We start from the raw sequence: 13,270 nt of genomic DNA on the forward strand, positions 1-13,270 counted from the left end.
TGAGCTGCAGCTCGCAGGCCACCACATAATCATGAGGGTAAACAACCCATACGTTTACAACCATTCTGTACCCATACAACCATTTTGTTGTTCATTTTCAGCATAGTACTCAATAAATTACATGAAATATTCAAAACTTTACTGTAAAAGACTTTCTGCTAGATGACTTCGCCCAACTCGAGGCTAATATAAGTGTTCTGAGTACGTTTAAAAGTAGGTTAGGCTAAGCCATGATGTTCAGTAGGTTAGGTACATTAAAGACATTTTGACTTATGACATATTCAACTTGCAATGACTTTAGTGGGACATAAGCTCATTGTAAGTCAAGAAAGATCTGCATATTATAAACCCCTAATCAGAATTTATTAACCTTGGCACTACTGACATTCTGGGCAAGGTTAGCCTTTTTGTGGGAGGTCTGTGCACTGGAAGATGTTTAGCACCATCCCTGACTTCTACCTATGAGATGATGGTAACACCCCCAGCCCTCGCAGTATGAAAATCAAAAATGTTTCCAGACGTTATCTGGGAAGTAAGTCAGACCTCTTTGATGACCATGTCCCCTATCAATCACTTAAAATAAAACAATAATTAAAAAAAAAAAGTTACAGCAAATAAGCCAAAAACAGATAAAATGGAATAAAAAAATAATTCCAAAGAAGGCAGAGTAAGAGAGAAAGAAAACCAACAGAAGAAACAGAAAATAGTGCTTGCTTCGGCAGCACATATACTAAAATTGGAATAATACAGAGAAGATTAGCATGGCCCCTGCACAAAGATGACACACAAATCCATTAAGTGTTCAATACTTTTTAGGGGCGCCTGGCTTCCTCAGTCGGGAGAGCATGCAACTCTTGATTTAGGGGTTGTTAAGTTCAAGCTGCACATTGGGCACAGAACCTACTAAAAAAGACAGGAAGGAAAGAAGGGAGGAAGGGGAAATGATAAGATGACAGAGTGAAACCTAACCATATCAAAAATCATATTAAATCTCAGTGAACTAGGAATACAGAGGAACTTCCTCAATTAGACAAAGACTATCTACAAAAATTCTATAGCTAACATCATAGTTAATGGTGGGAAACTTGAAGCTTTCCCACTAAGTTACAAAGCAAGAATGTCCCCTCATCACTTTGTTTCAACATCATACTGGAAGTTCTAGCTAGTGAAATAAGACAAGAAAAGGAAATGAAAGGTATACAGATAGGGAATTAAGACATAAAACTGTCTTTACAGATATTATGATCATCTATGTAGAAAATATGAAGGAAATGACAAAATACTCCTCAAACTAGTAAGTGATTATAACAGGGCTGCAGGATTCAAGATTAATATACAAAAGTAAATCACTTTCCTATATACCAACAACAAACAAGTAGAATTTGAAACTAAAAACACAATATTGTTTACCTAAACATCTCCCAAAATGAAATACTCAGGTGTAAATCTAACACGTCTGTACAATATCTATGAGGGAAAACCACAAAATTCTGACGAACGAAATCAGAGAAGAACTACATAAATAGATATTTTATGTTCATGGATAAGAAAACTCAGTAAAAAGTTTTCAACAAGGGGCGCCTGGGTGGCATAGTCAGTTAAGCATCTGACTCTTGGTTTCGGCTCAGGTCATGATCTCAGGATAGTCCAACTGAGTCCGTCTTGGGCTCTGCACTCAGCACAGAGTCTGCTTAGGTCTCTCCCCCTGCCCTCCCCCCACCCCCCCTTCTCTCTAAAATCAATCTTTTTTTTTTTTAAGTCTTCAACAAATGGTGCTGGAAAAACTGGACATCCACATGCAAAATAATAAATCCAGACACAGATCTTACACCTTCACAAAAATTAATACAAAAGGGATCACAGACCTAAATGTAAAATGCCAAGATTCCTATAAGGCAACATAGAAGAAAATCTAGATGACCTTGGGTATGGCAATGACTTTTTAAATACAACACCAGGGGGCGCCTGGGTGGCTCAGTCGTTAAGCGTCTGCCTTCGGCTCAGGTCATGATCCCAGGATCCTGGGATCAAGCCCCGCATCCAGCTCCCTGCTCGGCGGGAAGCCTGCTTCTCCCTCTCCCACTCCCCCTGCTTGTGTTCCCTCTCTAGCTGTCTCTCTCTGTCAAATAAATAAATAAAATCTTAAAAATAAAAATAATAAATAAATAAATAAATAAATAAATAAATACAACACCAAAGGCACTGGCCATGAAAGAAATTGATAAATTAGACTTCAACAAAATTAAAAACTTCTGTTCTGTGGGTAAAAACCACTCAATGTCAAAAAAAAGAAAAAGAAAAGATAAGCCACAGACTGAGGAAAAAAATCTGATAAAGGACTGTTATCCAAACTATGCAAAGAACTCTTAAAACTCAACAACAAGAAGCAATCTGATTTAAAAATTGGGCCAAGCCTTAACAGATACTTCACCAAGAAAGATATACACATGGCACATAAACATAAAAAATGCTTCACGTCGTATATCATGAGGGAAAAGCAAATTAAAAGGAGATACCACTGCACATCTGTTAAAATGGCCAAAATTCAGAACACTGACAACATTAAATGTTGGCGAGGATGTAGAGCAACAGGAATTCTCATTCACTACTGCTGGTAATGCAAAATGGTACAGTCACTTTAGAAGACAGTTTGGCAGTTTCTCACCAAATTAAACATTCTCTTACCATATACTCCAACGATTGTGTCCTTGATACTTATGCAAAGGAACTGAAAATCTGTGACCACACAGAAATCTGCCTATGGATATTTACAGCAGCTTTATTCATAATTATCAAAACTTAAAAGAATTAAGATGTCCTTAAGTTGGTGAATGGATAAACAGTGGCACATCCAGACAACAGAATATATTATGCGATGCTAAAAAGAAATGAGCTATCAAGCCATGAAAAGACATGGAGGAACCTTAAATGCATACTACTAAGTGAAAGAAGCCAATCTCAAAGGCTACATACTGTATGATTCCAACTAAATGATGTTTTGGAAAATACAAAACAATGGAGACAGTAAAAAAATCAGTAGCTATGGAGGGTTGGGGGGTAGTGATAAAGAGGTGGAGCACAGACGATTTTTAGGGCATTGAAAACACTGTATGTATCATACATACCATAATGATAGATAACATGTCATACATTTGTTCAAATCCACAGAATGCTAATGTAAACTATGGACTTTGGGTGATTATGATTTGTCAATATAGGTTCATGAATTTTAACACTCTGGTGGGGAATGCTGATGATGGGGGAGGCTATGCATGTGTGAGGACAGGGAATATATGGGAAATCTCTGTACGTTCCCCTCAATTTTGCTGTGAACCCAAAACTGTTCTAACAGTGTAAAATCTTCATTAGAAAATCATGTTAAATGTAAATGATGTCAACACCCTATTAAGACAGAAATTGTGAGACTAGATAAAAACAAGTTAAGACCCTATTATAAGCTGCCTTTGAAAAGCAGCTTGAATATGAAGAAACACACTTTGTTTGTTTTTTAAAGATTTTATTTACTTAACAGAGAGAGACATAGCGAAAGAGGGAACACAAGCAGGTGGGAGTGGGAGAGGGAGGAGCATGGTTCCCGCCAAGCAAGGAGCCTGATGTGGGGCTTGATCCCAGGACCCCAGGACCATGACCTGAGCCTAAGGCAGACACTTAACGACTGAGCCACCCAGGCGCCCCTGAAGAAACACACTTTGAATACAAAGATATAAATAGGTTATAAGTAAAAAAAAAAAAAAAAGATACACAATGCTAACACTAGTCAGAGAGACTTTGTATGACCATATTAGCATGCAACACAGATTTCAGAACAAAGAATATCACCAGGGATTAAGAAGTTTATTTCATTGGGGCACCTGGCTGACTTAGTTGGAAGAGCATACAGCTCTTGATCTAAGTCAGGGTCATGAGTTTGGGTGTAGAGATGACTAAAAATAATAAACGTTAAAAAAAATTATTTCATTATGCTTAAAGAGATGAATCGGTCAAAATGACATAACAACCCTACTCATTTATGCACCCAATAAAAACATGAAACAAACCTTCAAGGGTAAATAGACAAACCCACAGTTACAGAGGTTTTAATACCATATTCTCAATAATAGATAGAACAACTAGACAGAAAATCAGCAAAGATACTGCAAACTGTAACACTACCAGCTAACTTAACCTGACTTTTACAGAATGCTCCACCCAACAAAGGCAGCACACACCTTTTTTCCATGTTCACAGGAATCATTTACCAACACAGAACATATTCTGAAAAGCGTATTACAATTTCAAAAAAAGTTTACAAAAATTCAAACCATATGTTCTTAGACAACAATGGAATGAAGTTAGAAACTTATAACAGGAAAAAAAAAAAAAGAAATTCATAACAGAAAGATATCTGTGAAACCACTAAATAATTAGAAACTAAGTAACACATTTCTAAATAACCCCAGGGTCAAAGAAGAAATCAAAAGAGAAACTAGAAAGTATCTTAAAGTGAATGAAAGTTTAAACAAAAAGTTGCAAAATACTGCTAAAACAGCACTTATGAAGGAATGTATTGCACTCAATACCTATATTAAAATAAAGGTCTCAAATCAATGACCTTACATTCTACCCTAATAAGCTAGAAAAAGAGCAAATTAAATCCAAGTAAGCAGAAGAAAGGAAATGATCAAGATCAAAGTGGAAATCAATGAAACTGAAACAAAATCAACAGAGAAAAAAAAAAATCAATGAAACCAAACATTAATTCTTTAACAAAATCAATAGAATTGATAAGCTCCTAGCCAGACTGATGAGGAAAAAAGTGGGAAGACACAAATGACCAATGTCAGGAACAAGAGAGGAGACATCATCTTAGAGAGTATTATGAACCTCCTATCAATAAGCTTGTCATTTAAGTGAAAAGGACAAATTCCTTGAAAGAAACAAACTTTCACCAAAGCTCACTCAGGAAGAAATAGATAACATGAATGACCCTCTAATACAGAAACCGAACTACAGTCAAAAATCCTTCATACAAAACTCTAGGGACAGATGGCTTCATTGGTGAATTCTACAAAATATCCGAGGGGGAAATAATACAACAAACTCTACACAAATTTTTCCGTAATACTGAAGTGGAAGGAATACTTCCCAACTCATTCTATGAAGCCAGTATTACTCTGATACCAAAACCAGAAAAAGACATTACAGAAGAAGAAAACTACAAATATCCCTTGTGAACATAGATACAATCTTCCTAAATAAAAATTTAGCAAACAGAATCCAACAACACGTTAAAAGAATAAAACATAACCAAATGGGGTTTATCCCAGGAATGTAACATTGGTTTCAAAATCAATATAATTCACCATATTAATTTTTTTAAATGCCATGATCATTTCTATACACAGAAAAAACATTTACAAAACCCAACATCCTTTCTAAAAATTCTCAGAAAACTAAAAATACAGAAAGGAGTTTCTTCAATCTGATAAAGGGGATCTACCCAAACCAAAAATCACATCATACTTAAGTGAAATGCTTCTCTCTCAAAATTAGGAAGACAGGGATATCTGCTCTCACCATGCTACCCATCCATTCCTCTAATATTCTAAATACTGCCTTTGTAAGTAACATTGTATGTATTTCATTTATTTTGCCTCCCAAAGAAATACATCAGCTTTAGCTTTAAAAAAAAAATCAATAAAGTCACATTACTAAGGTTCTGCTTTTTTCTATAAAACTAAATTTAAAGACATTTATCAACTAAACAGATAAGTGCCCATATGCAATAAATTCCTTTTAGAATTTAGTAACACAGTAAAGATTTTTCTCTTCTGAAAAACAGCTGTGTTAAATTTTCAATGAATAAGAACTGAATCACCCACAGCTTCTCTATCTTAACTGCCTGTAGGGATATGAAAAAGAAAAGGGAGTGAGAGGACTTTAATGGCTGGAGTAACTGGTATCTTAAGCAGAAATGTAAAAGTGAAGGCAATCTTACTGTATAGAAACATTTTATCATACCCATTATAATTCTAAAATACCTGACTTACAAATCAACTTATGGAAAACAACTCAATTAGAAGTTATATAACACTAATTAGTTCCACTTCATAAAGTAACAAATGTTTAATCTTTTATTATCTAATTGTTGGTTTTCTGAAACCTTGTTTTAAATTGAGAATTTCCTAATGCTGATTAAGACCATGGCCTTCAACATCAACACTAAGTTTAGGAAGGTGACAGTAACATCAGTGGCTGGCTTGCTCTTAAATATCCAAGCAACAACAGAAATGAGTAGCAGAGAAAATTCAAAACAGTATGCAAAATAAATCATTGACACATGGCTTTAAAAGATATTATTTGATATTCAGTTAGCTTATCTACTGATTAACAAAGTCACTTCTGACATTATTTTGCATATATTAAATACTGAGAGAGAACTCTTATGGAAAATTTTAAGACACCTATATGTGACAACCAAGAATTAGATCACTGGTTATGCAAAGTAAAAATAAGAACATTTAAAAAAATAAAAAAGCTAGCAAATGGATTCACTCATCCAAGAAATTACACAAAAAGAAAATGAGTATCTCTCACCCACAAAAAAAAACTGTGCCAGCTCTATACTTGAAAAATGCTTGGGAAGCAATTCTTCTGGAAACTACCAAATTTGAAATGGGCAACAGACGAACACTTTACTGCCATAAGTAAAAATCAGTATAATGGAAGCAATCATTGGGGTGGGGGTGGGGCAGAATACTCTGCATTTATCAATATAATCTATCAGACTTTTAAAATCATCCAGCATCTCCCAGACCCATTTGAGAATTTCATAGAAATGTATCAAAACCCTCAGGTGTTAGAGAAAGGGGGGGGGAAGGTTGAGGACTACTGCTCTAAACCAGGGCTCCCCAAATTCTAACGTGCATTTGAACCACCTAGCGATCTTTTTAAAATGCACGTTCTTGATTCAAGAGGTGTAGGACAGGACTTGAAATTCAGCAATCTTAACGAACTCCCAGGTAATGCCATATCCACAGACCGAACTTTGAGTAGCAAGATTCTCAACTATGCATCTCACAAAAGGTATCTTTATGGTATAATCACTCTGCAAAATAGTTTAACAGCTTTTTAGAAAAGTTAAACAGTTTTAATATACCCACCATACAATCAAGCCATTTCATCCCCAGGTATTTACCCAAAACAAATGAAAACAGATGTACAAAAATGTTCATAGCAGCTTGATTTGTAATAGCCAAAAACCAAGCAACGGATGAGTGGATAAACTGGTATATCCATAAAATGGACTATTCTCAGCAATAAACAGACATGAATTATTGATACATGGTATAATATGTATGAATCTCAAACAATTATGCTGAGTGAAAGAAACCAAAGAAGGATATATGCTTTATGACCCCATTTATATAAGAAGCCTAGAAAATGCAAACCACTAATGTACAGTGACAGCAGATCAGTGTTTGCCTGCAGAAGCACAGGGGGCTTATAAAGGAGCATGAGGAAACAACTTTTGGAGGTGACAGATATGTTCATTAATCTTGACTATAGTAATAACATTTTTACAGGTGTATACATACAAACATCAACAAATTGTACAAGCACATGCAGTTTATTCAACAGTATACCTCAATAAATCTATTTTATTTATTTTTTTTTAATTTTATTTATTTATTTAAGAGAGAGAGCATGCACACCCAGGCACAGAGGGAGAGGGAGAAGCAGACCCCTAGCTGAGCAGAGAGCCTGACTCGGGACTTGATCCCAGGACCCTGAGATCATGATCTGAGCTGAAGGCAGACACTCAACCGACTGAGCCACCCAGGTGCCCCAATAAATCTATTTTAGAAAGATATCTTTCAAATATAAACTTCTGGCTAAACCAAATAATGTCACTCTAGATAAGTATATAAATTCTAACTTTTGAAGCTCCATGTAATCCTACGATAACAAGAAATATATACTCAGTCTTTGTCTCCATTCTTGGCACAGAGCTCCTAAAACTCTTGGAATTTCCTAAGTGGTAAGTGTGTCTTGATATTCCTAACAAATCCCTTTCAAACACATCTGAGTTTATGTTATGATGTCACTTTTGGAAAGCACCTAAGGATGGAGGCTGGTTGCCAGGAGAACCAATCGTGTGATTTAGAGGGTTGGAACTTTCAGTCCCACCCCCTAATCTCTGGGGAGAGGAGAAGGGCTACAGATTGCAGATCAATCACCAATGGCTAATGATCTAATCAATCACACCTATGTAATGAAGCCTCCATAAAAAATCCTGAAAGGACTGGGTTCGGAGAGCTTACAGGCTGATGGATACATGGAGGTGCTGGGAGAGGGGCATGCTTCGAGAGAGTATGGACACTCCGTGCCCATTTCCCTTACCTTGTCCTATGCATTTCCTTTTACCTGACTGTTCCTGAGTTTTATCCTTTTATAATAAACCAGTAACCATCAAGTAAAATGTGTCTCTGAGTTCTGTGAGCCAGTTTATTAGCAAATTAATTGAACCCAAGGAGGTGGTAATTGGATACTCCAATCTATAACCAGCTGGTCAGATGCACAGGTGACAACCTGAACTTGTGACTGGCATCTGAAGGTGGGGGAGGGGAGCAGTCTTATAGAATTGAGCCCTTATCTTGTGGGATCTGATGCTATCTCCAGATAGTGTCAGAATTGAGTTGAATTGGGGCACCTGGGTGGCTCAGTCGGTTAAGTGTCTGCCTTCGGCTCGGGTCATGGTCCCAGGGTCCTGGGATCGAGCCCCGTATCTGGCTCCCTGCTCAGAGGGGAGCCTGCTTCTCCCTCTCCCTCCGTTTGCGCTCTGTCAAATAAATAAATAAAATCTTCAAAAAAAAAAAAAAAAAAAGAATTGAGTTGAATTGTAGAACATTCCCCTGGTGTCAGAGAATTGCTTTGTGTGCAGAAAACAAAAACCCATACACTGGAATAAATGTCAGAATTGGATATACGCAACTGTATGCCTATACTAAAAATAAGAGCTTCCCCCTTGGGGTGGGGTGGGCAGTGGCAGTGGAAGGTGACTCAGAGGGCCCTTTAAGATCTTGCTTAACTCCAAGTAACCACTGAAAATATGTCCTGTAGAGTAGGTAAGAAAGCCAGTGGTGATCCAGTAATAGAATACAACTTAAGAAATCTTACTCTGTTCAGTAAAACCTGGAACTTTGCTAACTATGACTATAAACGTGGTATTGGCAAAATACAAAATTACAATTAGACACCTTTTGAGGGATCAGTCTCACTCCCACCGATGTCCACTCTCTCAACTACCATTCTCTCCCCAGGGGTGTGTTGCCGTCCACCAAATTGGTAAATCATCTCACCTTACCCCAAAGACAGTCAACTGAATCAGGCTAGATACCTTATCTGAATTAGGCCAATCATATTCCATCTCCAGGAAAGTTAGAAATGAGAGTGAACCACTACTGTCATCCAGAGTTGGCTGCTTAAATAGATATAAATTTAGATATGGAGTGGCCACCTTGGGCCAATGAGAGGCCAAAGCCTGTTAAGTCTTTTTACAAATAATGTAGTAAGACTAAAAACATTTTTAAAAAAGAATAATATTTCAGGGCGCCTGGGTGGCTCAGTCATTGAGTGTCTGCCTTCGGCTTGGGTCATGATCCCAGGGTCCTGGGATCGAGCCCCGCATTGGGCTCCCTGCTCAGCGGGAAGCCTGCTTCTCCCTCTCCCACTCTCCCTGCTTGTGTTCCTTCTCTCGCTGTGTCTCTGTCAAATAAATAAAATCTTTAAAAAAAAAAAAGAAAAAAATAATAATATTTCATTACTAAATGGGGTTCATTCCACAAATGCTGGGATGATATGGTATTATAATTCATCAATAATGAACAGATCTGAAGGGAAAATTTCCATAAATTCCAAGAAGGCATTGAAAAATATTCAAGACTCATTCATTATAGAAACACTGGAGATTTTACATATATTTTTATTAATCACATATATATTTATTATATTCTACTGTAAATGCCTACTGTGTTTTCTTTCTTTAATTTTCATTTATTTATTTATTTTGAGAGAGAGAGAGATGGCGGGAAAAAGCACATGTGTGTGGGGGGGGGTGGGTGCGCACGGAGCGAGAGAGAGAATCTAAAGCAGGCTCCACACCCAGCATGGAGCCTGACACAGGTCAGAGATCATGACCCGGGCTGAAATCAAGAGTCAAATGCTCAACCAATTGAGCCACCCAGGTGCCCCCCCCCCATTTTGTTTTCTACATCTATAATCCAGTCTATGCTAATCTATATCTTATTTAATGGAGAAACACTACAGGCAGTCACACCAAAGTAAGAAACAAAACAAAGATGCCTATTATCTTCACTATTCAACACGGAATGGACGTAATCTCCAACAGAAATTTTAAATAAGGGAAAGCAATTAGAAGCATTCTACTTGGAAAAGCAAAAGTAAACTACCTCTATAACCAAATGATATGGTATCTGTATAATAACCCAAGAGAATCAATGCAAAAACAAGTACAATCAGGTAACTTAAAGTCACAGGATATAAAGTTAACATATAAAAATCGTTTTTAAAATACAAACTATAACAAGTTATAAAGTATAATGGAAAAAAAGTGACATTTACAATATTAACCAAGTAGGTAAAATACCTAGAAATAAGTTTAACCAAAACAAGCTTAACCAAAAGCAAAGCAAATGGAAGAAAAATGCTCCTGAAAAATAAATATAAGTAGACTTCAACATATGAAAAGACAAACCATGTTCTTGGATAAGAAGTCAACATCACAAAGATGTCAATTCCCTATAAGTTAATTTATAAATGTATGGTAAATGCCAATAAAAACTCCAATATTTTTTCCCTTGAGTTAGACAAAATTATAAAGTTCATTTGGAAAAATAAACAAGCAACAACAGAAGGAAAACTCTGAAAAAGGAGAGCAATAGGAATCGGAGAAGTAACTAGCCTCACCATAAACTTTTAAAATTTATAAATATGTAATGATAAAACAATGAAATGATTAAAACAGTAAATCTTCTGCACAATGAAACAAAATAGGAAATTAAAAAATCCAAATGCCTAAGAAATTTCAAAGACGATGAAAGTGGCATCTCAAACCAGGAAGAAAAGATTTTTTAGAAAATGATGTTTGGACAACTGGACATCCATTTAGATGAAAAAAAAATGGATCTACAGAGCCATGTGAACTAGAACAAATTATAAAAGTTCTACAAGAAAACAAGGTTAATAACCTAAGAGAGAAGGCAAAACACCTTAACTTCAATTAAAAAAACTGAAGCATTTTTTTATTAAGAACTGAAAACTTTGGCTGCATAACAACCAATATTCATCAAAAGGGAACTGATTAAATTACCCTAAATATATATAATGGAATACAACCTAGTTATAGTATCAATAAATTAAAATCAATGTCTATCCCACCAGCATTTTTTAAACAATTGTATTTATGCTTTAAATCCTCTTGTTTTGGGGAATCACTATTCCTTCCTTCCAAACTCCCTTTACACCAATGATTAAAATGCAAACTGCCGTTCTCTTATACCAGCCACCTCTCAGGCTACAGTGACTAGGGCTAATCCAGTAATTGCCAAGATGACTCTGGCTGGGTCAGTCTTTCCACAGATTTTTCAATCTGAAAGGTACAGGTTAAAAAGCAAATCTTTCTCTCTTTCTCTCTCACTCACACACACACACACCCCTATATATATGTACCTATAAATATACAAGTACGGAGGGGGAAAAGCATGGAAGAAAGTACATCCACCCAAAGGTCAACCATGGATATCTCAGAATGGTAGGATTGCAAGCAATCTGTATTTTCTTCTTTATACTTTTTTGGTATATTCTGAATTTTTTACAAATAAGCATAAACAATACCGTTATAACGAAGAGGTGGGTATTTTCTTTTTTTTTTTTTTTTTTTAAAGATTTTTTATTTATTTATTTGAGAGAGAATGAGAGACAGAGAGCACGAGAGAGAAGAGGGTCAGAGGGAGAAGCAGACCCCCTGCTGAGCAGGGAGCCCGATGTGGGACTCGATCCCAGGACTCCAGGATCACGACCTGAGCTGAAGGCAGTCGCTTAACCAACTGAGCCACCCAGGCGCCCCGAGGTGGGTATTTTCAAAAACATAAAACAAGGTGGATGTTTTGGGGTTTTGCTTTTCCAATCTCCAGAGACACTAGCTACCTCAAGATATGCTCAAATGGCTGAGCACATCTCCAATAATCATTCTGTACTGCTTTACCACTCTACAGAATGAGTACCTTCCTGTGCTTCCTAACAGCAAATAACAAGTGAGGCAAATCTTAATTATGCCACTGTTTCTTTTTTTTTTTTTTTAATATTTTATTTATTTGACAGAGAGAGACACAGCGAGAGAGGGAACACAAACAGGGGGAGTGGGAGAGGGAGAAGCAGGCTTCCCACTGAGCAGGGAGCCCAATGTGGGGCTCGATCCCAGGACCCTGGGATCATGACCTGAGCCGAAGGCAGATGCTTAAACGACTGAGCCACTCAGGCGCCCCTATGCCACTGTTTCTAAACACAAATCGACTGTAATACAAGCAAACAATATCTAAATATTAATTTTGTGCTTAAAATAAAGAATTTTTCTTATATTCAATACATTTACATTCCTCAGGGACATGTTTCCATGTAAACAGTCTGCATTTCAAAACAGTATAAACTCAGTCTAAAGCTTTTTAAATGCCTTAGAATTCTCAGGAAACCTAGAACTTTGTGATTCAAATGCAATGAGGATTAATAATGAGAAAAGTAATCTGTATTATCTACTAAAATGTAATTCTTAACCTCCTCTAGGTCATTTACTTCATTAATAATCTGATGATGAGGGGAGTAATCAGGAGACATATATATAAAACTGTGGTTAAAAGAAAAAATCAGTAAGTTCACAGACCCCATTAAGTCTATCTAGGTACCAGAGACTTCAATTAAGAATCCCTGATATAAAATTAAGACTTAATTGAAATCTCCTAATCCACAAGGCATCCAAATCATCTTGTCACAAATCTGCTGAAAATACATAACTAGAAATCACATTTCCAGTTGCACTGGCTTTATAACCAGCCTAGTGTCTAGTCGCCACCTCTGCTGCTGTTGCCGCCGCCGCCACCACCACCTTCTGCCACCCGTGCAATGCCCTCCACAATCCAGCCATCAGGGATACTTTACAACGCAAACCCGAGGATGTACCCTCCAAAACCACAGC

General features: G+C 36.8%; 1 protein-coding gene and 1 non-coding gene across 4 annotated transcripts in view; one reads left to right on the forward strand and one right to left on the reverse strand.

Annotated features, from left to right (window-relative positions):
* The window catches only part of EPC2 (enhancer of polycomb homolog 2), a 123,232-nt gene that overhangs the window by 93,765 nt on the left and 16,197 nt on the right, over positions 1 to 13,270 (reverse strand). The gene's annotated exons all lie outside the window — the stretch shown is intronic.
* Positions 707 to 813, forward strand: LOC116637913. Its single transcript, XR_004300555.1, has one exon. It is a non-coding gene; the product is annotated as a U6 spliceosomal RNA (small nuclear RNA).

The sequence above is a fragment of the Phoca vitulina genome, unplaced genomic scaffold (assembly GCF_004348235.1).
Source record: "Phoca vitulina isolate PV1807 unplaced genomic scaffold, GSC_HSeal_1.0 scaffold1, whole genome shotgun sequence".
NCBI lineage: Eukaryota > Metazoa > Chordata > Mammalia > Carnivora > Phocidae > Phoca > Phoca vitulina.